This window comes from Triticum aestivum, chromosome 2D (genome assembly GCF_018294505.1).
Source record: "Triticum aestivum cultivar Chinese Spring chromosome 2D, IWGSC CS RefSeq v2.1, whole genome shotgun sequence".
In the NCBI taxonomy this organism is placed as follows: Eukaryota; Viridiplantae; Streptophyta; class Magnoliopsida; order Poales; family Poaceae; genus Triticum; species Triticum aestivum.
The window spans coordinates 87111784-87123835 of NC_057799.1; positions in this window are offsets into that span (position 1 = coordinate 87111784).

The following is a 12052-nucleotide window of genomic DNA, read 5'->3' on the forward strand; positions in this document are numbered from 1 at the left end:
TTTTTGTAATCTGAAAATATAAAAACAGGAAGGTAGCAAGTGGCAAAAGTGAGCTTAAACGGTATTGCAATGCTAGGAAACAAGGCCTAGGGTTCATACTTTCACTAGTGCAAGTTCTCTCAACAATAATAACATAATTGGATCTTATAACTATCCCTCAACATGCAACACAGATTCACTCCAAAGTCACTAATAGCGGAGAACAAACGAAGAGATTATGGTAGGGTACGAAACCACCTCAAAGTTATTCTTTCCAATCAATCCGTTGGGCTATTCCTATAAGTGTCACAAACAGCCCTAGAGTTCGTACTAGAATAACACCTTAAGATACAAATCAACCAAAACCCTAATGTCACCTAGATACTCCAATGTCACCTCAAGTATCCGTGGGTATGATTATACGATATGCATCACACAATCTCAGATTCATCTATTCAACCAACACATAGAACCTCAAAGAGTGCCCCAAAGTTTCTACCGGAGAATCACGACGAAAACGTGTGCCAACCCCTATGCATAGGTTCATGGGCGGAACCCGCAAGTTGATCACCAAAACATACATCAAGTGAATCACGTGATATCCCATTGTCACCACAGATACGCACGACAAGACATACTTGAAGTGTTCTCAAATCTTTAAAGACTCAATCCGATAAGATTACTTCAAAGGGAAAACTCAATCCATTACAAGAGAGTAGAGAGGGAGAAGAAACATAAGATCCAACTATAATAGCAAAGCTCGCGATACATCAAGATCATGCCAAATCAAGAACACGAGAGAGAGAGAGATCAAACACATAGCTACTGGTACATACCCTCAGCCCCGAGGGTGAACTACTCCCTCCTCGTCATGGAGAGCGCCGGGATGATGAAGATGGCCACCGGTGAGGGTTCCCCCCTCCGGCAGGGTGCCGGAACAGGGTCCCGATTGGTTTTTGGTGGCTACAGAGGCTTGCGGTGGCGGAACTCCCGATCTCTTCTGTTCCCCGATCATTTTAGGGTATATGGATATATATAGGCGGAAGAAATATGTCAGGGGAGCCACGAGGGGCCCACGAGGGTGGAGGGCGCGCCCCCCTGCCTCGTGCCTCCCTCATTGATTTCTTGACGTGGACTCCAAGTCTCCCGGGTTGCTTTCCTTCCAAAAATAACTTCTCCAGAAGGTTTCATTCCGTTTCGACTCCGTTTGATATTCATTTTCTTCGAAACACTGAAACAAGGGAAAAAATAGGAACTGGCACTGGACTCTGGGTCAATAGGTTAGTCCCAAAAGTAATATAAAAGTGCATAGTAAAGCCCAATAAACATCCAAGATGGATAATATAATAGCATGGAACAATAAAAAATTATAGATACGTTGGAGACGTATCATTGTATCTCGTGTGCTAAATTCTGAGAAGGCCAAACTTGGGATTGATCTTGCTAGACTCAAGGAGGAGTTTGATATACTTTACAAGGCTCACAAGGCCTTGAAGGGTACTCATGCTAGTCTTAAAGAGTCTTATGATCAACTTCAAGTGAAGCTAACCAAGGAGAAAGCCACTTTTCCTCATATGGTTTTAATTGATAATGCAAATGCTACTAACCCTTGTTGTGAGCATGTGCATCTTGTTGAGGAGAATTCAAAGTTGAAGGAGCAACTTGAGAAAGGCCTTGTGTCGTGCATACAAGGTGAGAAGAACCTCAACGACCTTTTGAGCAATCAAAAGGAAGTTGTGGCCAAGGAAGGGATTGGGTTCGCACCCAAGTCCAAGAACAAGAAGAAGAATGACAAGACCAAACGACCTCCTCCTCTCAAGAAAACTTTTGTGAAAGAGGGAGAGGGTGCTTCTAAGGAGAAGAAGACTAATGTGAAGGGTGGTGGTGTCAAGAAAGGCAATGCCACCCCTTCCAACAAAGCCGACGACTTTAACCCTTCCTATGTGTTATGCCGTGCTAGTGATGGACATGTTTATGCTAAATTTGGTTGTTCTCCTTATGAGTACATTGAATGGTCTATTTGGGTTCCTAAGACCCTTGTCACTAACATCAAAGGACCCATTACAAAATAGGTACCTAAAACCAAGCATTGATCTCTTGTAGGTGTTTTCTTCCGGTGGGGGGTCATGGTTGCTCGATAGTGGAGCTACTAATCATATGATCGGAAGCAAGGACTTGGTGGTCGACGTGCACAAGATTCCATCTATGCCCACCAATATCGAGTGGGGTGATGCCTCGTCTTCTAAGGTATTGGGTCCTGGCAAGGTTGTCATTTCTCATGATCTCATGATCGAGAAAGTCATGCTTGTTGAGTCCCTTGCATACAATTTACTTTCCGTTCGTCAACTTGCACTTATGGTCTTTGCTACTTTCTTTGATATTGATACCGTGGCCCTCTTGTGGAGCAAGACTCTTAAAGTAGCCTTTGTTGGGCATGTCGAGAACGGTCTCTATGTGATTAACTTCTCGGAGCGACCCACTAAGACCGCGACATGCCTAATGGCTAAAGTTGACGTGGGATGGCTTTGGCATCGCCATTTAGCCCATGTCAATATGAGATATTTGCAAAGTATTCTCAAGGGGGACCATGTCCGTGGACTAACAAATGTTAGTTTTGCCAAAGATCGTGCTTGCAGTGCTTGTATCGAAGGAAAGCTACATGAGAAGGCTCACCCTCCCACGACTATTATTTACTCGAAGAGGCCTTTGGAGCTCCTTCACTTGGATCTCTTTGGGCCTCCATCCTTTGATAGTCTTGGGGGTAGAAAGTATTGCTTGGTGATTGTGGATGATTATTCAAGATACACTTGGGTATATTTCTTCAAGAGGAAGAGTGAGACCCAACAAACCGTCATTGATTTTGCAAATGAAGCTCAACGCCAACACAATGCAAAGATCTTGACGATAAGAAGTGACAACGGCACCGAGTTCAAGAACTACATCTTGGATGAGTTCCTTAGTGATGAGGGGATCAAGCATCAATATTCTGCACCTTACACTCCTCAACAAAATGGTGTAGCAGAGATGAAGAACCGGACGTTGATGGATGCGGCAAGGACCATGATGGCGGAGTTCAAGTCTCCATACAACTTTTGGGCCGAAGCTTTCAACACCGTGTGTCATGCATCCAATCGGCTCTATCTCTGCAAAGGCTTGAACAAAACTCCATATGAGATTCTCACCGGTAACAAGCCCAACCTCAAGTACTTTCGGGTGTTCGGGTGTAAGTGTTTCATTCTCAAGAAAGGTGTTCGTTTGTCTAAATTTGAGGCTAGAGCTCATGAGGGCATATTTGTTGGTTATGCTACAAACTCTCATGCTTACCGTGTCCTCAATAAGTCCACGGGACTTATTGAGGAGATGTGTAACGTGGAGTTTGTTGAGAATAACGGCTCCCAAGTGGAGGAAAGTGGTACTTGTGATGTAGGTGATGAAATCCCTCCCCAAGCCATAAGAAGAATGGGTGTTGGTCATATCCTACCCATTGAGGAACCCCTTGTGGCCGAAGGAGAAGGACAATGTTCCACTCAAGTGGAACCATCACCAACCCAAGACCCACACGCTTCCGAAGAACAAAGTGAAGGCCCTCAACCAAATGAACAAGATCAAGGGCAAGATCAACCTCAAGATGGTGGTGAACCACAAAGTGATGCCCAAGGTCAAGTTCGCTCCTCCGAGCAAGTTCAAGATCAAGAGCAACCTCAAGATCAAGAACAAGCTCAAGACGACACTCAAGATGATCAAGTTTCCGCTCCTCAACTCACCCCTGAGGAGTAATTGGAGCGTCGTGCCGCCAAGATTGCATCCAAGCTCTCTACCAAGGGTCATATCATGACGAATGTGCTTGGAAGCATTCGAAAGGGGGTAAGCACTCATAGACAATTGGCAAACTATTGTGAACATCACGCGTTTGTCTCTTGTGTTAAACCCCAAAAGGTCTATGAGGCGCTCAAAGATCCGGATTGGCTTAATGCCATGCATGAAGAACTCAACAACTTCAAGTACAACAAGGTGTGGAGATTGGTGCCAAGGCCAATGGGGAATCATAATGTCATTGGAACCAAGTGGATATTCAAGAACAAGCAAGATGCTCATGGGATTATCGTTCGCAACAAGGCAAGATTGCTAGGACAAGGCTACTCCCAAGTCGAGGGTATCGACTACGGTGAAACCTTTGCTCCCGTTGCTCACCTTGAATCCATTTGTTTGTTGATCACTTATGCTTCTCATCATAACTTTAAGTTGCAACAAATGGATGTGAAGAGTGCTTTTTCTTAATGGTCCTATTAATGAGTTGGTATATGTCAAACAACCCCCCAGGTTCGAGGATCCGTACTTCCCCGATCATGTGTATCAACTCGATAAGGCACTCTATGGCCTTAAACAAGCCCCACGTGCGTGGTACGACCACCTTACCGAGTTGTTGCAAGATCGTGGATTTGAAGTTGGGAAAATCGACCCCACTCTTTTTACTAAGAAGGTCAAAGGGGAGTTGTTTGTGTGCCAACTATATGTTGATGATATTATCTTTGGTTCCCCTAACAAAGCTTTCAATGAGGAATTTGCCACTCCCATGACCTCAAAGTTCAAGATGTCTTCGATGGGAGAGTTGAAGTTTTTTCTCGGGTTCGAAGTCAAGCAAAGAAGAGAAGGAACCTTCATCAACCAAGCCAAATACACTCAAGATATGCTCAAGAGATTCAAGCTAAGTGATGTCAAGCCTGCTTCCACTCCAATGCCCGTCAAATGCCAACTTGACATAGATCCCAATGGTAAAGTGGTGGATCAAAAGGTATATCGCTCCATGATTGGCTCCTTGCTTTACCTTTGTGCATCTAGACCGGATATCGTGTTGAGTGTGGGAATTTGTGCACGGTTTCAAGCCGCACCTAAGGAAAGCCACTTTGTGGCGGTCAAGAGAATCTTTTAATATTTGACTCATACCCCAAACTTTGGCTTATGGTACCCAAGAGGTGCAAACTTCAAGCTCGTTGGATATTCGGACTCTGATTGGGCGGGAGACAAAGTGGATAGGAAGTCCACTTCCGAAGGGTGCCAATTTCTTGGTTGCTCTTTGGTGAGTTGGTCTTCTAAGAAGCAAAGTTGTGTATCTCTCTCATCCACCAAAGCGGAGTATGTGGCGGCCGGTAGTTGTTGTGCACAACTTCTATGGATGAGGCAAACTTTAAAGGATTACGGTGTCATATGTGACAAAGTGCCTCTTTGGTGTGACAATGAAAGTGCCATCAAGATTTCTCTCAACCCGGTGCAACACTTCAAGACGAAGCATATTGAGATTCGGTATCACTTCATCCGGATCATATTAGGCGAGGGGAGATTGAGCTCAACTATGTCAACACTCATGATAACCTTGCAGATATCTTCATGAAGCCCTTGGATGAAGCAAGATTTCACGAGTTAAGGCATGAGCTAAATATCATTGATTCGAGCAATGTGGCTCGAACCCGTGCACACCCCACCATACTCATCTTGATGTCTTGTTTAGGTGTAGGCATGGACATAGGGGGAGTGTTGTTCTCTCAATGAACTCTCCCTCCCCCCATTATGCATAAATTGATCAAGTCTTTCACATTAGCCATTTCGATGGTACTTGTGCTTCAAAGACGAGTTTTGGTCATGGGCCCAAGGATAATTCTTCGCGGTGCCATACCATTTGACTCAAACATAGGTGGCTCCGGCCACCACCCTCTCGTTGGAGAGGTTGTGTCACGTGTTTGCTCCTTGTTGTCTCTTGCCTTTCTTTCTTCGTGTCGTGCTTATGTTTGAGTTTCCTCGTGTGCTAGCTCGTTGGTGTGTCTGTTTGCGTGAAGGTTGCATTGCAAAGGCTGTTTTCCTCTCTTTTTTGCGAAACTTGCATTTTCTTGGGTCTACGGTACTGCCGTGGATAGCCACGGTACTACCGCAGGAGCTATGCACGGTACTACCGCAACCAGCACGATAGTAAATTTTTACTGCCGCTGGACGAGCGGTACTACCGCCCAGCGTGCGGTACTTCCGCCTGGGCGGTACTACCGCAATGACCCGCGGTACTACCGCACAGTCGTGAGCGCGTGGGGGTTAAGAGCGGGTAGGGGAAGTTCTAACTCCCCCATACCCATTCAAATCCTTTTCCCCACGTCGTCTCTCTCTCTTGCCCAAGAACGGCGTCGGAGGACCTCGCCGGATCTCCGTCTCCAGCCGCTCTCTTCGCATTCCGACTGGTGGGATCGTTCCCCACCTCGCCCTCTTGCCATGGAACAAGGTTTCTCCCCAAATCCCTCTCTATTTGTCTCGTTGTTTTGTCTCTAGGTTTTTGGGGAGATGCATGTTGTTCTTGAGATTTTAGGCCAAATCTTTGCAAGAGTAGGATGTAGGAGAGTAGTAATGCGTAGAGATACTATTTGGTATGTTGCTACTTGGTAGTTTTGATCAACCGTAGTACCGATCCGTTCGTGGATGTCCTCAGATCTGTTTCGTCTCGAATCTGACCCCGAGCGGTACTACCGCACCTCCCGTGCGGTACTACCGCTCTGGCCGGTTTCGCCTCATACGGTACTACCGCTCCTCAGGAGTGGTACTACCGCGCGAGAGGCGGAAGTAAAATTTTACTTCCGCTCCAGGCGCGGTACTACCGTGCCATCCCGGCACGGTACTACCGCGGCTGGAGCAGCAGTAAAATTTTAGTTCCGCACCATGGTGTGGTACTACCGTTGATGTCGAACCTTCCCTGTGGCAACTACCCAATGTTATTTCTACTTGTTTCATTTGTTTTGCTGAGGTCTTTGCATTGATCCTTCTCGCTTCTCTTGCGTGTTCTTGTGTTGTGTGTCATAGGTGGTGGCTCCGGTTCCAATGTCCGTCGGTCGAATCCTGTCCGCGACACGGGCTCGAAGCGCCTGCGCAACCAAGATGAAGCTCCAGAGGGCTCCAATGCCCCCCAACGCAGAGCCAAGACCACCGCCACCAAGAACAAGGAGCCATCAATGGGCATGGATGAGATACCACTGGCTAAGTTTGTCACTCGAAGGAAGATCAACCCCTATGTGAATCCCCGTGCAAACTTCAGAGGGAATGATTTGTTCTGGACCAAGCAATAGAATCTTATCTATCTTGATGTGATCGAGGCCAAGCAGAACATCTACGTGGACGTGCACTGGATTAACATGAATCATATGAGGCAGGATAAGCACCATGACTATTTTGGTGAGGCTTTGGACCTGGTGGAGCAGTTTGGCATTGAGGACATGATCTCTTTCCACCTGGACTTTGACCCTGAGATTGTGGCACAATTCTTTGCTTCAGTGCACTTCCATACTGATGAGGAATGCTCCCTGACCTGGATGTCCAATGGACAACAGATGACTGCTAAGTGGAAGGACTTCATGGATTTGCTTCAGGTTCCTGATGAGGGGCTCAACACGCCCATTGGTGTCCGCCCTCATGCAAACCCCGAGTCAGCCAGCAAGAACAAGCTTCAGCCCTACTATGTTGAGAAGATGCTTCCCAGTGGCAAGAAGGCATGGGTGCTAAACTCATTCCTTGACATCATGCATCGGATCTTCCGCAACTCCCTCTTTCCGCGCATTGGTGACAAGGATAAGGTGCATGCCTATCTCATGGATATGATGCTCATTTGTGAGGAGGCGCGTCATGCTCAGACGCAACCACTTGATGTCTCACATATCATGTGGTGTGAGCTCCGGTTTGCTGTGTTCACCCGTAAGGTTCCCATCTATGGACCTTACCTGTTTCTCTTGATCACGAAGACTTGGGAGAAGCTCTATCCCGATGGTGAGTTTGTTGCCCCGACTGGATTCGTCATGAGCCCGTCAAGATCCGCATCAAGAGCCAATGGGCTAACACCACTACCCGTGCCGAGGCTGCGGCTGCTAAGATGGATGTGGATGAGGATGAGATCGAGGAGGAGGAAGCGGATGAGGACAGCTCTGCTGGATACACTCCTCCCTCTACTGAGCCCACTTGGGCTAAGAAGCTAAAGAACAAGATGAAGGCTATGTTTTGTATTGAAAGTGCTAGTTATCGACTAGGGGGGGTGAATAGGCGATTTTTATGAACGTCTTCAAAACATGGGAGTTTCGAAGACAAATAATAGAAATGAACCTATTGACATGCAGCGGAAGGTAGACTACACTAGGCAAGCCATAGTCAAGTATTCAATGAAGTGAAAGCACGAAGATTAAAAGCAGCTAGGTAGTGATGATCAGGATGGAAGATAGTATGAAGCCAAACAACAATATAAGTCTCACAGTGAAGTCAAACAGGTAACGCAGGCAGGAAATGACTTCACGAAGACAAACTGTAAATAAAGAGAGGGAGAAGATAGAACCAGTCACTTGATGAGGACAAGGATTTGTTGGACCAGTTCCAGTTGCTGTGACAACTGTACGTCTGGTTAGGGAGGCTGAGATTTAACTCAGAAGACCGTGTCTTCACCTTATTCCCCTTGAGCTAAGGACACCCAGTCCTCGCCCAATCACTCTGGTAAGTCTTCAAGGTAGACTTCCAAACCTTCACAGACTTCGTTCACCGGCGATCCACAATGACTCTTGGATGCTCAGAACGCGACGCCTAACCGGCTGGGGGATTCACAGTCCTCAAGTGTAACAAGTCTTCAGGTCACGCGGCCAAGATGCCTAACACTCTTTGGCTCTGGGTGTTTGGGCTTTGTCCTCGCAAGGATTTCTCTCTCTCTCAAAAGCTTCGGAGGTGGGTTGCTCTGAAACGACAAAAGCCGTGCACTAACTCTGAGCAGCCACCAATTTATGGTGTACGGGGTGGGCTATTTATGCCACTAGGCAACCCGACCTGATTTGTCCGAAATGACCCTGGGTCACTAAGGAACTAACACGTGTTCCAACGGTCAGATTTCAAACACACGCGGCAGCTTGACTTGGGCTACAAGTAAAGCTAGCTCATCCAGCTCTGGATAAGATTTGCTCTCATTGTCTTCGCTCGAAGACATAGAATTTGGTTGAGCATCACTTCAGTCACTGTGACTTTGTTCACTTGGACCCCACTTAACAGTACGGTGGTTCCTATGACTCCAACAAAGAAGAAAATGAAACTATGAAACAACTATGTCTTCGCGCTCGAAAGTCTTCACGCCATGTCTTCTCATGTCATAGTCTTCAATGTGAATATCTTCACATACCACCATTGTCTTCAATGTCTTCACACGTTTTTAGGGGTCATCTCCGGTAGGTAAACCGAATCAATGAGGGAGTACTCCCTGTGTTATCCTGCAATTCTCACAAACACATTAATCGCTCAACCAAGTTTGTCGTCAATACTCCAAAACCAACTAGGGGTGGCACTAGATGCACTTACAATCTCCCCCTTTTTGGTGATTAATGACAAACTGGTTGAAGTTTTCAACGGGGATAAAAAGTATGTGAAATTGTAAAGGATTAAGATATTGTCTTCATAGGTAGCGAAAGGCTCCCCCTGAAGATGTGCATATAGGTATTTTGCTTTTGGAATGCAAATGCACATGGCAGGTTGTACTTGTGGAGATCCTCTTCAACTTATGAAGGCAATTCATCATGCATGAAAAGACATAACGAAGATAATGACATGCATAATGAAAAATGGACGTCTGCAATATGACTTCGTGCGGGATTTATCATCGCATATGCGGAATTTATCATCGCATCACACAATAGCAGAAAAAGTAGCAGACGACAATCAAGTTTAAGTGTTACAACTCAAATAACCAAATGTATCGAAAGCGAGAGTTGTAATCACTTGGAAAAAGTATAAAGCAACCACCCATATGGACCCGCTTGAAGACTATCAACTCATATGCTTCTCCCCCTTTTGTCAGTAAGGACCAAAAAGGTTTGAAGACATAGAGCCTCTACTCCTTCCCATTAGGAGTAGGTGAAGCAGCAGGGTCATCGTTGAGGTTTGGTGGTGCAGAAGAACTTGGTGCAGTGTCGATACGCGCCGAAGTTGGAGGTGGTGAAGTATCATCATCTTGGTCATCAATGACTCTGGCATTAACAGTTGCAGCTGAGGAGGAATAGTCAGAGTCTTCAATAGAGGGAGTCCGACGCAAGACGGCATTAATGGGAGGAGTGGAATCAAACTTGAATCTTTCGGTGAAGCCATCATCTTGAAGATCAGCTTCAGCACTAAGCAAAGTCAGACTCTTCCATGACCTCCGACATGTTTCATGAGTGACAAAGGCATTCTTGGTGGCAAGGTTGCGAATGCGATTGACATCCACCAAGAGGCTTTGCATCTGTCGTTTCAGCTAGTAGTGATGCTTATCCTATTTTTGATGCAGGGCGACGAGAAGCTCACGGTCATTGAGAACACGAGATCGCTTCCGAGGCCTTTGCGCAATTGTGCTTTCAGTTGCTTCAGTATGGGCACGATGAGGTGCACGTGTATTGCCAGCCAAAGGATAAACACGAGTGACAGCTTGAACTCCTTCAATGGGCTGTGTGAAGCTTTGGTGATCAGCATTGTGAAGATAAACAGGCTCCTTGGCAGGTTCTGGATAGATGGCTTCAACAGACATATCAACCTCTGGTAAGAATATCAAATGGTTGCGTGCAGAGGGCTGATAGTTGACCACTGAATGAAGCTTGATAAGTCGCATAACCCATGGAGCGTAGAACTTCAGACCGAAGATATCATATCCAGATGCAGCCAATTGCCTGATGAAGAAGTCTTGAGCATTGAAGCTGATGCCATTGAAGATATAAAAGACCAATGTCTTCATTGCTCCTTCAAGCTTTGCTGCAGAAGAATGTCCTTTGACAGGCCATAGAGTTCGCCAGATGATATGATAAATAGTGCGGGGCAGATACTCTAGGTCTTCAACAAAGAATTCTCTTGGGTATTAGCGTCGCGTGGCAGTGGCATCATCATGCTCATCATTTGGCTCATGTTGGGCTCTGGCTTCTGAAAGATGCTCTCCAAAGCATTGCGGTGAAGCTGACAACCAGGCTCGAAGAGTTCACCCGGAGTGGGCAGGCCAGTGAGCTCAATGATATCAAGAGCTTTAGCTTCATGGTGTACATTGCCTGTCATCCACTCAAGGATCCATGTCTTCGGAACTCTGTTGTAGCCGCGAATGTGGAGGGTTGCATAGAATTGTAGCAGAAGTTCTTCATTCCAATGCTCTTTATCAGTCACAAAGTTCAGAAGACCAGCAACACGGAAGCAGTCAAGGGCTTCTTCTAAGCAGGGCAGTCCAGCAATAGCTTCACAGTCTAGACGCATATGCGGAAAGATGCGCCTTGATCATAGAGAACATAGGAATAGTAACTACGCTGCTGATAGCTCCAGAACCGATCAGATGAGATTATTGGCTTGGAGTAGGGGTTCTTGGCACTATCAAAGAAGGTATTGTGTGCAATGAAGCCATTTGCATTGAAAGATCCTGGTGACGTTGCAGTACCTGGAAACCTTGGTAACCTTGGCTTAGGCTTATGGACCTGAGGCCTGTGCTCTACATGATAGTCAAACTGCGGACCAGCAGCAGGTGGAGGAACCAGAATGGGCCATCTGACAGTAACTAGATGACCTCGGTCGAATGCTTGCTCAATGGTGTGTGGCCTTGGAGGCGGTACAGGAGCAGTGGCATTGGCATTAACGTCAAGCTGCAGATTTGCTTCAGGTGCAGCATTGGCTTCAGGTGCAACTACTTCTAGCACCACATTAGCTTCAGCCATGACAATGTCATCGGCTTCAATATTGTTAACCTCCACTCGAGTAGCTGGAGGGTTGGACACGTTCTCCTCAAGAACAACTTCAGGGTTGGATGGGGGTGTAGCAACACGTTCTTCTTCTTGTCTTGGTTCTTCTTGTTCATCGGCTGATGCAGCCGGAATGTCTTCAGCAGCTTTGGCTTCAGACTCGGAGATGTTCACAGTTGGAGAGGCTTCAGGAAATACTTGGCGAGATACTGATTGGTGCTCTTCTCCTTCTGTAACACTCGAAAGAGTGACTTGTGGCCTTGGTCCTTTGCAAAGCCTGCGAAACGCTGGCGACACTTGTGGAGATGGAGTTGTCTGGGCAACAAAGTCTTCATCTTCAAGTA